The 17,435-nt window shown below is 43.5% G+C and overlaps 1 long non-coding RNA gene across 1 annotated transcript in view; it reads right to left on the minus strand.

Annotated features, from left to right (window-relative positions):
- The window catches only part of LOC149456723 (uncharacterized), a 54,274-nt gene that overhangs the window by 36,392 nt on the left and 447 nt on the right, over positions 1-17,435 (minus strand). The window contains exon 2 of the long non-coding RNA XR_016313819.1: positions 11,866-11,975. This is a non-coding gene — a long non-coding RNA (uncharacterized LOC149456723). The remainder of the gene's footprint in view (positions 1-11,865; positions 11,976-17,435) is intronic.

The raw sequence follows: 17,435 nt of genomic DNA on the forward strand, positions 1-17,435 counted from the left end.
TCATCCCCCATAGTAATTCATCCCCCATAGCAATTGATCCCCCATATAGCAATTCATCCCCCATATAGTAATTCATCCCCCATATAGTAATTCATCCCCCATAGTAATTCATCCCCCATATAGTAATTCATCCCCCATAGTAATTCATCCCCCATATAGTAATTCATCCCCCATATAGTAATTCATCCCCCATATAAATTCATCCCCCATATAGTAATTCATCCCCCATATAGTAATTCATCCCCCATAGTAATTCATCCCCCATATAGTAATACATCCCCCATATAATTCATCCCCCATAGTAATTCATCCCCATATAGTAATTCATCCCCCATATTAATTCATCCCCCATAGTAATTCATCCCCCATAGTAATTCATCCCCCATAGTAATTCATCCCCCATATAGTAATACATCCCCCATAGTTATTCATCCCCCATAGTAATTCATCCCCCATATAGTAATTCATCCCCCATAGTAATTCATTCCCCATAGTAATTCATCCCCCATATAGTAATTCATCCCCCATATAGTAATACATCCCCCATAGTAATACATCCCCCATAGTAATTCATCCCCATATAGTAATTCATCCCCCATATAGTAATTCATCCCCCATAGTAATTCATCCCCCATATAGTAATACATCCCCCATATAGTAATTCATCCCCCATAGTAATTCATCCCCCATATAGTAATACATCCCCCATATAATTCATCCCCCATAGTAATTCATCCCCATATAGTAATTCATCCCCCATATTAATTCATCCCCCATAGTAATTCATCCCCCATAGTAATTCATCCCCCATAGTAATTCATCCCCCATATAGTAATACATCCCCCATAGTTATTCATCCCCCATAGTAATTCATCCCCCATATAGTAATTCATCCCCCATAGTAATTCATCCCCCATAGTAATTCATCCCCCATATAGTAATTCATCCCCCATATAGTAATACATCCCCCATAGTAATACATCCCCCATAGTAATTCATCCCCCATAGTAATTCATCCCCATATAGTAATTCATCCCCCATAGTAATTCATCCCCATATAGTAATTCATCCCCCATATAGTAATTCATCCCCCATATAGTAATTCATCCCCCATATAGTAATTCATCCCCCATAGTAATTCATCCCCCATAGTAATTCATCCCCCATAGTAATTCATCCCCCATATAGTAATTCATCCCCCATATAGTAATTCATCCCCCATAGTAATTCATCCCCCATATAGTAATACATCCCCCATAGTAATTCATCCCCCATAGTAATTCATCCCCATATAGTAATTCATCCCCCATATAGTAATTCATCCCCCATAGTAATTCATCCCCCATAGTAATTCATCCCCCATAGTAATTCATCCCCCATATAGTAATACATCCCCCATATAGTAATACATCCCCCATAGTAATTCATCCCCATATAGTAATTCATCCCCCATAGAGTAATTCATTCCCCATATTAATTCATCCCCCATATTAAGTCCCCAAGTCCCCCCTGTGTCAATTCACTTACCTTTGCTCCGCGCGTTCCTCTCGCCGTGTCCCGCGCCGTTCCGGTGCAGCATGAAAATCTGTCTCCTATGAGGATCTGTCCCCCTCGACGTATCTGCGCATGTGCCAGTTTCAGGCATTAGCAGCCAATCGGCGATCTCCGGCACATGCGCAGATACGTCGAGGGGGACAGATCCTCATAGGACAGATTTTCATGCTACACCGGAACGGCGCGGGACACGGCGAGAGGAGCGCGCGGAGCAAAGGTAAGTGAATTGACACAGGGGGGACTTGGGGACTTCAGGGCGGACTGTGAGAGGAGCCTAGCTCCGCGGGCCGGATTAAAAGGTCCGCCGGGCCGTATACGGCCCGCGGGCCGTAGTTTGCCCATTGCTGTGCTAGATCCTATCGATGTCAGTGGGTGCAGCAGGGAATCAGCGCTCCGGGAAGCACAGAGAGGGTAAGACAGCCTACTTGCCATTAACTCAGGATGGCATAAGTTGAGCCCACCTTCCCTGCTCAAGACTTGCTGAGCCCGCCCCCTGCCTAAACCCTGCCTCCCACCCGAGCTATGACAAGCTCTCCTGACCTGCCAAGCCCTGGTCCCTTGTCCCTTCTGCCTGGGGGCAGATATGCCCCTGGGTGTCACACTGTGCGATTGGTGTCACCTGGTGTGGCTTGCACCCACCTAGGGACGCCACTGACAACAACCCAAACCAAGCAACCATGGACAACAACCCAAACCAAGCAACCATGGACAACCAAAACCAAGCAACCGTGGACAACCAAAACCAAGTAACCATGGACAACAACCGAAACCAAACCATGGACAACCAAAACCAAGTAACCGTGGACAACCAAAACCAAGTAACCATGGACAACAACCGAAACCAAACAACCATGGACAACAACCAAAACCAACATCGAGCAAGAGTCGGAAGCTGCAGTCTGTGCAGGACTTATCCAAACCATTAACCACCTTCCGCCCGCCCTATAGTACAAGGACGGGCGCAAGGTGGTTCTCTCGTTCTGATAGGACGTCATATGACGTCCTACCATTCTCACTGCGCATGCGCGGCTCAGGGAGCGCGCAGCGCGGCGATCACCGGTCCGCTGTGTCCCTCGAACACAGCGGATCACGGAAAGAGCCGAAGATGTTGGCTCGGTCCTGTGATCAGCTGTGTCCAATCACCACTGATCACATGTAAACACGGAAATGCCGGTTATCGGCATTTCTCTCCTCTCGAGCTGTCACGCTGACAGCTCGAGAGGAGAGGAGAGCCGGTAATCTGCTTTCGGCGGAGGGGACATGTACATTGATCATCAGGGCACTGATGATCAATGTGGCCCCAGAAGTGCCACCTGTCAGTGCTCATCAGTGCCAATGCCCATCAGTGCCAGTGCACATCAGTTCCACATCAATGCCACATATCAGTGCATACCAGTGCACATCAATGCCACATATCAGTGCCTATCTGATCTGCCTTTCAATGTCACCCATCAGTGCCAGTCAGTGCCACCTATCAATGCCAATCAGTGCCACCTATCAGTGCTGCCAATCAGTGCCGCCTATTAGTGCCAGTCAGTGTCGCCTATCAGTGCCAGTCAGTGCCGCCTATCAGTGCCAGTCAGTGCCACCTATCAGTGCCAGTCAGTGCTGCCTATCAGCGCCGCCTATCAGTGCCATGTATCAGTGTCATGTATCAGTGCTGCCTTTCAGTACTCATCAGTGATGCCTGTCAATGCCCATCAGTGCAACCTACCAGTGCCTCCTCATCAGTGCCCATCAGTGCCACCTATCAGTGTAGCCTATCAGTGCCCATCACTGCAGCCTCATTAGCGCACATCAGTGAAGGAGAAAAATCACTTATTTACAAAATTGTATAACAAAAACTAAGAAAAAACATTTTTTTTCAAAATTTTCAGTGGTTTTTAGTTTTTTTAGGAAAAAATAAAAATCCCAGAGGTGATTAAATACCACCAAAAGAAAGCTCTATCTGTCTCAAAAAAATGAGTGGGTGCAGCTTGCACCCACCTAGGGACGCCACTGACAACAACCCAAACCAAGCAACCATGGGCAACAACCAAACCAAGCAACCATGGGCAACCAAAACCAAGTAACCGTGGACAACCAAAACCAAGTATCCATGGACAACAACAATGAAACCAAACAACCATGGACAAAAACCCAAAACAACATCGAGCAAGAGTCAGAAGCTGCAGCCTGTGCAGGACTTATCCAAACCATTAAACAGGCAAGAAACCAAAAAACCACAAAACAACACAAAGAAGCAACAAAAGAACAAAAAACAGAAAAACAAAAATAGGAAATGAATGGCACTGCCTTACGCAGATGCACAAAACACCTGTGCATCCCACACAGTGTCATTCATGTCTGTTGGGAAGCAGCGGCTGCATGGACAACCCAAACCAAGCAACCGTGGACAACAACCCAAACCAAGCAACCATGGACATCAAGCAGACATGGGCCACTACGGAAACTAAACAACCAAGGACAACTACCATCATCGAACAAGAGTCGGACGCTGCAGCCACAGGGATTATCCAAAACTATTAAACACACAAGAAATAAAAAAACCCCAAAACAACACAAGAAAACCCATAAGAAATGAATGCCACTGCCTTACACGGATGCAAGAAATACCTGTGCATCCCACACAGTGCCATTCATGTCTATTGGGACTCAGTGGCTGCACAGACACAGCCATTGCTCATAATTTGATATCCGGGTTGGTGCAGGTGCGTTTGGGGTTGGGTTTGATTCCCTTTCCCCTGCATGAATGTCAAAATTGGGAACCGCGGCTGTGTCCATGCAGACGCTGCGTCCCAATAGACATAGTTAAAGTGGTTGTAAACCACTTGTACCTGCTGCTGGGTATCATCATTATGATCCTACTTACAAATCCTTTGGGGCATCAAGAAGCTGAAATATCTCAGTTGGGAGAACGTTAGACTGAAGGTCTAGTGGTCCCTGGTTCAATCCCAGGTTTCAGCAACTGCACATGCCCCTTTGTAGTATTAGATCGGACCCCGGCGGGGGGAGATTTTGCTCCTGTTACATCGCAAGATGAGATGAAAGGTCAATTCTAAGATACTATTCCTCCTGGACTGATGGAAGCCATGCAGGGGCAAAGAGAGAAATCACAGGGAACCCCCCTCTCCAAACAGAACAGGAAAATGCCATTGAACACCCCCCTAATTGCTGGCTCGCAGTGTCTCACACTCATAGACTGCCAGAAAACCGGCCCATCCAGGGGTAGACTGACCATTAGAGCACTCGGGCCCTGCCCAAGGGCCCGGGGTCAGTAGGGGGCCCCATTAAATGCCCCTGGTACCTTTTATAGGCTTTTTTGAGTGTGCTTTGAGTGTGGGCAAGGGCACAGGGGCCTCATGATCCCCTATTGCCCGGGGGCCCCATGAGTTGTCAGTCCGCCCCTGGGCCCATCTATGGAGAGAGGAAGGGTGAGAGGCCGCCAAACACGGGGCCGAAAAGAAAAAACACGGCCCCCCAACCCAACATTGCCCCCTGGTGTCATCACATATTGCTATCAGTAATGCTTGGACATAGATGAAGGGGGGTGGAGACTGAAAGCGTGCCGAGATTTGTGCAGATCATCTTGAGGCTAGGTTCACATCGACGCCGTTTCCAACGCGCTTTCCGTTTTTCAGAAACACACTGCAGTCCATTTACAATGATTCCTTATGGGTCTGGGTCACCTATGTGCATTTTCAAGTGGCTGCGTTGTTTGGAAAGGGTCAGGGACTTTTTTTGCCCCCAGCAGGTTGTGTTTGTGGTTCTATAGACTTCAAAGGAAACGCATCAAAAACGCAAGCAAAAGCAATGTACGCGTGTTTTTGCCGAGTTTCCTGCATGACAGCAGACACCTCCCCCCAGCAACATTACCACATCCCAAAAAAAGCAAACTGCATTATAAACCCATGTGAAAAGCGCAAACCATGGAGGAAAAAAGCAGCAATCGCAACCTGCATAGGTGTCAAGCTAGTGTCAGAGCCAAGTTCACACCACATGCTGTCCATTCTTTTCTGCATCAAAAACGCATGGATAGTAGGTTATATGGTTTCCAATGGCATCGTTCACACCAGTGAGGTCGGTTCCAGGGCGCTCCAGTTCCAGAAAGAAAAAGTAAACATGCTGCATTTTTCTGCACTGAACTCGACAGTAAAACGCATTAAAAACGCACCAGAACACACCTAAACGCACACGCCCTTATTTAAGTTGAAGAAAAATAGAGAGGATGCATGCTTTGTAATTAGCCCACACTGACGCATGTTAAACGCACTTATCCGATGTGCTCGTTTTCCGCAACACAAGGGAAAATATATATATTTTTTTTAGCCCTGGTTACACTGATGTGGTGGGATTTCTATGCGTTTTCAAGTGCGATTTAAGAAGCAATTCTGCTGCGCTTTCTGTTCTGGCTAATTTTGTGACATTAGAAAGAGGTGTATCTCACAATGAAATCGCATGGCTTTGCACACCTATGTGTTTTCACTGCTTTTTCCATTCAAGTCTATGGGGCTCAAGAACGCACTGCATCGCACCAAACACGCACAGGACCCTTTTAGGCAGGGTTCACACATATGCAGGATGCAGCTGATTATTTTCCCATTTTTTTTTAACACAAGTTTTTGATGCATTTTTGGGAGGTGTATGTTGTCATGTGGCAGAAACCAACAAAAAATCAACAAAACCGCAAGCGTTTTTCATGCGTATCTATAGAAGTCTATGGAACCAAAAATGCAACCTGCCGTGGGGGAAAAAAGTCCCTGACTCTTTTCAAAAAACGCACAGATATGAACATGACCCATAGGAAACCATGTTAAATGGACTGCAGTGCGTTTCTGCAAAAACTGAAAACGCACTGAAAAATGCATAGGTGTGAACCAGGCCTTCGAAATTGCATTGCGTTTGGAGCGTGTAGGTGTGAACGACCTCTATAGAAAGCCATGTTATCTCCCTTCACATGCCAATCTATGCGTTCTGGAAGGCATCAGATTACATGAGTGTTACCCAGGGCTTACACTGCAGGGCGCTGTGACACATTGTAGTATGCGGCAGCTGCGTTTAAGGGGTTAGTTCACCTTTAGACCGGGTTCACATATGTGCGGGGCTGGTTTCAGTACGATTTTTAACCATTAGCTGCCCGGCCAATGGCTGAATGGCGGCCGGCAAAAGCCATTAGCATTCCGGGTGGACCTCATATGACGTCCTCCCGGGCATGCGCAGTTTGCGCGCCTGCAGAGCCGCGCAGTGGTGTGATCTGTCACCGGCTGTGTACCTTGGAGACGGCCGATGACAGATCTGAGTACCAGCCCCATTGCCCGTACCATGTGAGCTGCTGTGACCAATCACAGCAGGTCACATGACAGTTGTATACAATGGATGGCTTCATTCATGCCATCCATTGTATACTAGTGTGTTTAGCTGTAATTGGTCACAGCAATCACATGCACAAGCTGGGCTAATCACAGCCCAGCTGTGTCATGTGATTAGCTGTGGCCAAATCACAGCTAAGCACAAAAAAAAAAAAAAAACCCTGAATGAATCGATGTCATTCAGGTAAATGCTTGCTTATAGCAAACTAATTCTTTGCTATATGCAAATTGTACTACTTTGGTCATAGTGAAATATGAAGAAAAAAATCGTAAATAAAAGGAAAAAAATGTAATAAAAAATTAAAAATAATGAAAAAAAAAAAACAATTCTATATTTTTTTTTCATACTGTCACCAGCCAGTGTCCCTGATCACCGCCATGCCAGTTATATGACGACGCTGTACTGCACTGGTGACAGTATGTAAAAAAAAAAATAGTGAAAATAATTATTTAAATTTTTTAATTTTCCGAAAAATTATGACAAAAAAAAAATACAACTTCAAAAAACTCGCCATGCCTCTTATGAAGTACATCGGACTGTCTACTTTCCAAAAGGGGTCATTTGGGGGATATCTACTATTCTGACATTCTTGGACCTCAAGAAATTAGATTGGCCGTCAGTACTTCAGGACTGATCAATATTCACATCTATCCCATAGTTTGTGAACTCTATAACTTTGCTACAAACTAAATAACACATCCTAATTTGGGTTATTTTCACCAAAGACATGTAGTAGAATACATTTTGGCCTAAATTTATGAAGAAAAATTATTTATTTGCAAACGTTTATAACAGAAACAAAGAAAAACGTGTTTTTTTTTCAAAATTTTTGGCCTTTTTTTGTTAATTTAGCAAAAAATAAAAACCCCAGCGGTGATTAAATACCACCAAAAGAAAGCTCTAGTTGTGTGAAGAAAATGATAAAATTTTAGTTTGGGTACAATGTTGTATGACCGCGCAATTGTCATTCAAAAGTGTGAGAGTGCTGAAACCTGAAAAATGGCCTGGGCAGGAAGGGGGTAAAAGTGCCCGATATGGAAACGGTTAAAAAGAGTTTTGTGCAAATTCGTTCTGGGGTTCGGGTGCAAATTTTTAAAGTGTGCGATACTGGAAATCGCACCTGAACCGGACTGAAAATTGTACCTGACTCCTTCTAAAATTGCACTGCGGCCGGCCCTCACATATGTGAACTGGCTCCATAGAAAACTGGTTTGGTTCACGTTATGCAAATCGGATGAGGTTCAAAACGCATCTAGTCCGCATCCCCTCCCTCCTAGATTGTAAGCTCGAAAGAGCAGGGCCCTCAATCCCCTCATGTTTTGCATTGTATTGTTATTGTTCTGTCACATGTTCTGTCCCCCTTTGTAATGTACAGCGCTGAGCGAACTATGGGCGCTTTATAAATACTGTATAATAATAATAATAATATATGTGAACCGGGCTTACAGGAAAACCTGCCTACCGCAGATAAGGGGCATTTGTAGATAAAAACAAACACTGTGCCTCTGACTAAAGCTGAATAATGCCCTTGCTATAGGTGTAGGCCATTTACATACCTCATGAGGCCTGACTGGAATACTCCCAGGACGTTGCTAAGCGAGGCCTAGTCATTATTTCTCACCTCCTCCATCACAGGAATGAGCTTTTTCTCTTTTCCAAACCCCCTCACATGCGCTCCCTCTCCCTGATGCAGTAGCTCTGAGCTCAGTGCTGGAGACCTCACTCCTGTGATGTAGGAGGTGCACGGTAACGACTAGGCCTCACCTAGCAACGCCCTGGGAGTATTCCAGTCAGGCCTCATGTGGTATGTAAATGGCCTACACCTATAGCAAGGGCATTATTCAGCTTTAGTCAGAGGCACACAGTTTGTTTTTACCTACGGACGCCCCTTATCTGCATAGGCAGTTTTTTAGTAAAGCTGAGCTAACCCTCTAAATGCAGCCGGTTTCATTGTCAGCCGGTGCACAGCCACCCAAAGTGCGTTAGTGGGAACTGGGCCTATTGGGAACAATGGTTTTCAGATTGCCGCTGCATTGCACAACAAAGCCCAACAGGCATGGTGTGAATGGAACCTACTCAGCTGTGGAGTGTTTAACCACTTCAATACCGGGCACTTTTACCCCCTTCCTGCCCAGGCCCATTTTCAGGGCAGTCGCATTTTCAATGACAATTGCGCGGTCATGCAACACTGTACCAATATTACATTTTTATAATTTTTACACACAAGTAGAGCTTTCTTTTGGCGGTATTTAATCACCACTGGGGTTTTTTATTCATTGCTAAATAAATGAAAAATAAATGAAAAAAAGACCAAAAATTATGAAAAAAAAACACATTTTTCTTTGTTTCTGTTATAAAATTCTGCAAATGAATAATCTTTCTTCATAAATTTAGGCCAAAATGTATTTTGCTACATTTCTTTGGTGAAAATAACCCAAATCTGTGTATATTATTTTGTCTTTAGGAACGCTATAGAGTCCACAAACTATGGGATCTATATCTGAATATCGATCAATCCTGATGTACTGACGGACGATCTCAAAACTCCAGACAGTACAAATATTCCCCAAATGACCCTTCTTGTAAAGTACATAGTCCAAACTATCGGGCATGTGAGTTTTTTGAAGTTGTACATTTTTTTAATATATATATATATACACCTTCACCAGTGCAGTAAAGCGTCATCATTTAACGGGTGTGGTACTGATCAAGGACACTGACTGGTAACAGTATGAACACAAAAAAGAAGGTTTTTTTTCAATTCTTTTATTACATTTTTTTTTATTATTTTGTTTAACATACTGTGACCGGAGCAATACATTTTTTGACTCACTTTGATTACTTATACCAGTGAATTTCACTGGTATAAGCAGCCATTGTTACTGTCATTTTATGTCCCCCCAAATTGATACGTAAGAACCCTACATGTACACTGGGCATCCAGCCCGTGCGTCCAATCTTGGTGTTTTCGTGCACCCGGGAAGCACAGGTTGGCGATATATAAATACCTGTAATAAACGAAGCCAATTTCTGCATCTGTATGGGCAGAGCTTACATTTCCCCCTCTTACTGATAGAATACTAATAAGTGAAAACCTACAGTGCAATATGACCTATCCAAATCAATATAAACAAATATTGCAGCTAACATGTAAAGTGTTCCCACATACAAATAATTATATACAAAAATGCAGCGCAATACTATATAATAAACTAAACTAATATATACCGGATTATACCTAGGTAAGTATAATTGGAGGAAAAAAAGCCCATATAGTGCTTTTTAAAACGCATTGCAATCGGACAACAAACAAAACAAAAGTACCAAGTGATTCGGTGCAAACACACTACATTTGCAAACTGCGTTTGGGATGTCATTAACTTTGTACTGACACCCGCTGCAGATCGCAAATAGAGTGCGTTTTGCATGCAGTGCGTTCCTGTGTTATTCATGGTGTGAACCGCCATAAGCGATTAAAAAATCTTACCAGTGATTCACAGCAATAAAAGCCTAACAGAGGCTCAAACCACTTCCCAATTTATTCAAAACTAACTTGAAATAAACTTTAAAGAGACTTTGTCACCAGACCATTCATTTCAACAAAATATTTTCCATAGGATTTTTTTTATTTTACGTGTTTTAAGCATGTTATTTGCCTGTAATAGCCTCCCTTGTGTAGACATTCAAAAGCCCTGAAACTACTGCTGGGTCCCACCCTCTTGGATGTGATGTCAGCATCCACAGCAGAGTCAGAGCTGTCACCTAAGTGACAATTTATAGTATTGCCCTTCATTCTTCCTCTAGCCGCTACATAAAAGGCTACGTAGGAAGTTGAGGAAGGGGGCCAGAGGAGCTAGGCCAGCACAGACAGTAATTAGATATAGAATAGAGGGGTATGACATGCAAGGAAGGAGGGGGCTGAGCTCAGGAATGGACTCTTCCTGGAGTAGTGGAATTTTCTAGGACGTTCAGAAGCATATTGCACAATTAGATGAGGTGGAGATCATAAAGGTGCCTCTCCAACTTGTTCAATTAGAGAACACTTTGCATGCACTGAGAATGTGCAAACTGTTCTCTGAATGGTGTCCATGCCAAGCAAGTGACCCCCTATGTTCACTATGCAGCAGGGCAGCTGCTCAGCACGGGATCTGGAAGACAGCAAGATCATGGAAGCTACTGTAGTGATTTCCGCTTCCACAGGGATCAACCAGGTATGGAATATGCATACTGACTTTGGTCCAAGCTGGACTAATGTTACTATGCAAAAACCTGGAGTTCAGATTTATTATAACCAAACCAAACAATGAGTAAGAAAAATACCTTTTTCTGTGCTACTACTTTTTTTAGGTTGGTGACAGGGTCTCTTTAGAGAGTAAGTGTACCTTTTCATGAAAAATGAAAAAATTGGACTAAATCCAAATTTCCTGGACAACTTTCCAGACCCCACTGCACATAGTGGCACATAGCAGCCCCCATGCTGCTCCTGTAGCGGTCCGTATATCACAATACACAGCTCAAAGTATGTATCCATAGTAATGGATGGACAGTGCTGACCAATAAGAAGTGCAACTGAGGCTTCTTCTTCTAGTAAGGTGTCCCAGAAGAAAAAAGTGCTTCTCATTGGTCAGGGAAGTCACATGGTCACACTGACTAACAAATGCTTACCATTTCTAACATTATGATGGATACTCACCCATGGTGTATGGACCGCTACATTGGCAGCTCTGGGCGCTATGTGCAGCAAATCCAGAGGGGTGCCCAAGATGCCTGAAGTTCCTTCACCTTTTCATTTTTTATCAAAAAGGGAACCTTAAGTGTCTTGTTTGTAAGGGTCTTAGACTATGAAAACATTCAGCAGTAAATGTGTGTCGCCATATTAAAAGTGTGAAATTGCCTTGATTTTGGATTTGAATCAGTATGTTTCTGATGAGTAGTACTTACAGTTTGGGTTGTAGCAGAAGGCAGACGCCTGGCTGGATTTATCATAGCACACATTGGGCACAAACACTCCGTTCTGAACTTCTCCAACTCCCCACTTGTACCAGGCCAGGCTATAAGAACAAAATCAATGTGCAAAGATTAGTAAAGGGGATGACCAAAATCTGACTTGTATCTTAGTGCAGACTTCTGGGAATATCCGTGAGCCAATCACACAAGCAGGAAATTATGTTTTTTGGGGACGTTCTGTACACCATCTGTGTACAGGACACCTCCAGGTTACCATATTGCAATTTACAGAAAATGATAGAACTGCAGATTGAAAAGGTAAGGTCAATTTTATTATCATTCAATTACAATATGACCTGTGTCGAAATTGTATTGTATGTATAACTGTACGTTATATTATTATTTTTTTTTTATTTGTTATTTTTTTCCCCACAAAGTTGAGTTACCCTTTAAAACACATATTACAATCTGATTGTACAATTTCCTATAGATCTTCCAACACCTATGTAGTGCAAGAGTCTGCCTGATTGGATAAAACATGAATGGATAGTTTGTCTTCATATGACAAAGTATTGGTAAACCTTAAAAGAGAGATTGTACAAAGATTGTGTATTCAGATTGTAATGTGTGGTGAGTTGAAGGTCTCTCGATGCCCAACCTGTGGCCCAGCGGGTGCATGCGGCCCTTTGGGGATGCCAGGGGTCACACTTGAGGCATCCTACTGTATATCAAGAAAATTGCCACTGCTGCTATAGATAGACTGAAATCGAGGGTGGATAACATGGATAAATCTATAGTACCCCAAACTGTCTTTAAGTGACACCTTGGAAGCCTTTATAGGTTATCAGTTTACAGTTAAACATGAATTATGACTGTAGAATTATTGCTCTTATGCCAACATTCCTGGTGATACCGCACACGTGTGGAGAAATTTATGTCTACATACCTGTTCCCTATGTTTGCATTCAGGTGTGTATGGGGGCACTTTTATTTTTTCTATTATATATTTTTTTCTCTAAACTTTATTGCTCTCTCAAGGGGGCTAAACGAGTCCCCTATATGATAGGATTGGGGGGGGGGGGGGGTATTAGCAAGTCCTCTATATGGAGACATCAGGGGTCTATTAGACCCCCAATATCTCTCCTGCATAATGCATGTTGCTTCCAGGTTCATTAAGTGCAGAGGAGATCAATCTCCCCCCTTTCTTAATAGCACAATTACTACAGTCCCATCCTCCACTGTATAAACATACCTTGGTAGACAAGGCGTTAGTGCCGTCTGCATTTTTCTGTATCTCTTTCTGATCAGGAATGACAACCCAACACAGGACACTGTCAGTCGCAGAGTATTCATTGCATTTCCTCTCTGACTCGCTCCTTTTGGTTTGGATCAAAGTCATGTTTAAAATATTGCTTGAGAAACTGAACTCCTTTATATGGACCTATTAGAATGTAGCAGGGTTAAACCCCTCGTAGCCCTGATCCTTATAGGATTTAGATCCAGAATAAAGTTCTTTCTGCAGTTTTAGCTTCTTATGTGAATGCTAACAATTCAGAGTTTTTTGATTGACGTGGAACATGTATAGTCATCCATTTTCAGCACACATGGTCTTTGACGCAAAATTATTAAAACCAGACAGAGGCAAACACATAGTTTTTCCAGAAGGGAGGCAGTACCAGACTTTTCATATGACTGGTGTCAGGATAGATTCACCTTTTGTAACATGTTACATCCATATTCAGGGTATAACATGTACATTAACAGTCTGCAGGAGTCTTGTATGGCACCAGCAATCTGCTGATCTATGGTGCATTGCTTTCCAGGTTCCGAAAATAAATAAATAAATGCACTTTTTTTTTATCTGCTGTGTAGAATCTGTGAATAGGCGGGGAGCGAAGGGTCATTACCAGAGGCGGACTGACCATTTGGAAACTCGGGCACTGCCCGAGGGCCTGGGGTCAGTTAGGGGCCCCATGAGATGCCCCTGGTACCTTTTTCATAGGCTTTTTTGAGTTTGGGCAAGGACACGGGGGCCCCATTATTTCCTATTGCCCGGGGGCCCCATGAGTTGTCAGTCCACCCCTGGTCATCACACTAAGAACTTTGGGCAGAGCTGAGTGAAAGATGTGCTGTGCAGGTCTAAATGTGAAGAGGCGAGTGGTATGGTGTGGTGTAGAGGGAGGGGCGGACGATGTGTTGTGCAGGTTTGGATGGGAGGAGAAGGGCAGTGTGGTACAATGTAGGGCTAAATAGAAGGTAGTGGGTGGGGTGAAAGATGTGCAGCGTAGGTCTGGATATAAGGATGTGGGCGGTGATGGGGTAGAGAGAAGGAGGAGCAGGGGGTGTGGTAAGGTGTTCTGTGATGAAGTGACACCAATGTGATACAAAACAATATAGAGGTTCTGGTGAGCTCTCGGACCTTACCCTTCCCCCATACAGAGCTGATCTGGAAATAATAATGACTGCAGACATCACACATCCACCAATCAGATGTCATACTCTCAAGTCTTAGTAATTTAGGATTTTTCCGACTGGTCCTATAGGTATAATCAATGAAGTGTATTTAAAAAAAACTATTAAAAAGTAATAAATACATTTAAATAAAATAGATTTACAAAAATTGTTTTGTGTGTGTAAAGTTTTAAATCTTGGCATGTTTGGTGTACACTTATTCAACTCAACATCATCTTTTATATTTTACCAAAAAAATGGGTTCTATATTCTGTTTGTGTGCACTAAAGTGCATTTAATGCATTAATGGATGTATTTCTTTCCTGAAAATTTTCATTTTATAAACATCTGCTCAAATATCATGCAACGTAACAAATTGCAACAACCACCATTTTATTCTCCAGGCTCTCTGCTTTTAGAAAATATATCATGTTTGAGTATTAGAAGTAATATTCTACCAAAAAAATGCTGATATTAATAAGTGTGTGAGAAATGTCCAAAGTGTCCTTGGGCAGCAAGGAGTTAAATTGTGAATTTGTGGGTTACAGCCAAAACAAGGTCATGTGACCTCATTAGCATATTGTAAACTAGGTGTCAGCTCTCCCAGCAGCTGTGGCTCATTTGCTGAGATTGCTGTGAGCGGCGAGGAAACGAATTGTGTTGCTCTGAGAGATTTTGCTCATTATTTCATAATAAAGCACTTTCATTGGAAGAAAAAAGATGAAAAGTCAAAGGATCTTTTAAAAACCAACAAATAAGATTCACTGAGACCCTTAACAGGGGACCACCAGCCCCTCGCACAGTCCAGAGCCCCTCATAGGGGTGTATGTAAGGCCATCAGGCAGGGGTTCAGGGCAGTTGTACACACTACCTGCCCCTGAAATTCACCGACAAAACCCAAGAGAAACACGCAGAGGGGACATCGAATATTTGTCAATTATAATGCAAGGAACTGTAAGGAAATATGTTGTTATGTCACCCAAATATATATTTATTGGGGTCATTGCTATATACACAACGGGGGTGATTTACTAAAGGTGAATAGACTGTGCACTCTGCAAGTGCAGTTGTTCCAGATCTTTGTAAATGAGGGGAAGATCTGCTGACTGCCACTATCCAATCAAAGTCCCCAAAATGGATGCAACAAGGCTTCAAAAGCAAAAAGTCATGAAAAAAGGGGTTAAAAGACCACTTCAGTTTTGGAAGCATATACACATTGTGGGGTCACTGGATAGAGGAGGACGATTAAGAGCCCCTGTCAGGTTTTAATGCTTCATGTGTCACTGTAAGTGAGATTCAGCCTCTCAATGTTTACCCTTGACTGCTGTCCCCGGGTTAGAAAGTGATGAGAAAATCCAAAATTTGGAGCTGCTAATAGAGGGGAATCTTCAAATGGGGGACAGTTCATACCTGGAGGTCACTGCCCGCTCCTTCACATGACAGCTGGTCTGCAGGAGACATGTATCAGGTGTATCAGCTGCTCTTACTAGGGCCAATTTAGACAGGAGTCAATTCACCTACCAGCATGTCTTTGGAGTGTGGGAGGAAACCGGAGTACCCGGAGAAAACCCATCCAGATTCCCCACTTCTCATCCTGCTCAAACTGTCACAGTCAAATCTGCAGCCCCTGGAGCCCGCAGTACCTCGGGGGCCCCTCAGGAGGTGTTACAGGATTTTGTGAGAATTTTTGTGTGAGTGTCAGCAGGAGTTGTGGGGAGGGGTAGGGTGGTGTGTGCTATTGTTTTTACCTCCCCAAAGACAGGAGTACCAGCTCCTGGACGGTGCTCTCCTCCTCCTTCCCCCTCGCTCAGCCTGATGATAGCTCGGTGTCCATCCCCGCCTGGTTGTCAGTACTGACACTTCTCCGCCTAGCAGGGCTGGCCTCACCCCATCCTTCCTCCGCTACTCTCTGGCTCAGGACTTCAAAATGGAGCCAAAAGCTTGGAGCTTCTGCTTTGCTCTGGATTCCTCTTTGCTCATGATAGTGACAGGGAGACATCACGGGCCCCCCTAAAGCATGAGCGGGGTCATAATTGTGACCCCTGAGAGCCCTGATGGAACACCCATGGGTCCCATCAGCATTTTGAACAATGACTGTGAAAGCAAGGTATATAAATACACAAACTGCTGCATACTGAAATAGAGCCAAATACAGAATACTGGGATCATTATTATTCAGGATTTAGCAGAATGGTGAAATTGTATTGAGGGGAAACAACATGAAGGCCTCGTGTACAAAGGACATATTTAAAACACTCCTCCTCCTGGCAGCAGCATTTTGGCAGAAAAAAACCTCATGCTTGTCAAAGAGGCTAACGCTTTTCCACGCGTTTCGGCATGTTTACAAGCGTCAAGCACTTGGGCGTTAATTCATTTCATTAGCCAGGATAATAATTTATCCTGGCCTTTGAAATAAATGAATGCTCAAGCGCTACACGTGCCTAGCGTTAACAAGCATTTAGATGCATTTACACGCACCAAGCGTTTTTATTGCTAAAAAGCTGCTGCTCCTGGATGCGCTGGTGCTGGGTTTTTTTCCTGCGGGTAAATGTTACTGCTACTAAAAGCTTCTAAAAGTCTATGTGAGCATGGAGACATGGGGTAACATGGAGGGCCGTCTGGAAGCAGTACAAAAAGGGGCTACAAAAATGACCTGTGTGCATGAGGCCTAAAGAACAAGCACTACCAAGCAGGAAGCACAGCCTGCATACATAATGAACCAATATGGCGTCCCCTAGGGGCTATCACAGATCAGTGGTCTTTGGCACAAAGATCTTAGCGCAGTGAGATATTACATTAGGATAGCTACAAATTCTGCTTCTAACGTGTGTGAAAAATCTCAACGTCATATAAATAAGTACTATCACAGTATACAGAAAAAAGGCCACAAGTGACTTGATGGTAGATAAATAATTGTCTAGTCAATTATTGTAAAATAATAAAATAATTGTAGTCAATTATAATGCACGGAACTGTAGGGAAATATACGGATTGTCGTTCCCCCCCTAAAACAAAATACATGTGTGTGAAAAATCTCAAAACTGACCCTGGGCAGCAAGGGGTTACATTCTGACAAAGGTGTGTGGCCGAAATATGACATTTGTCAGTTACAG

Source organism: Staurois parvus, unplaced genomic scaffold, assembly GCF_062004578.1.
Source record: "Staurois parvus isolate SC_StPar_1 unplaced genomic scaffold, SC_StPar_1.0 ptg000350l, whole genome shotgun sequence".
In the NCBI taxonomy this organism is placed as follows: Eukaryota; Metazoa; Chordata; class Amphibia; order Anura; family Ranidae; genus Staurois; species Staurois parvus.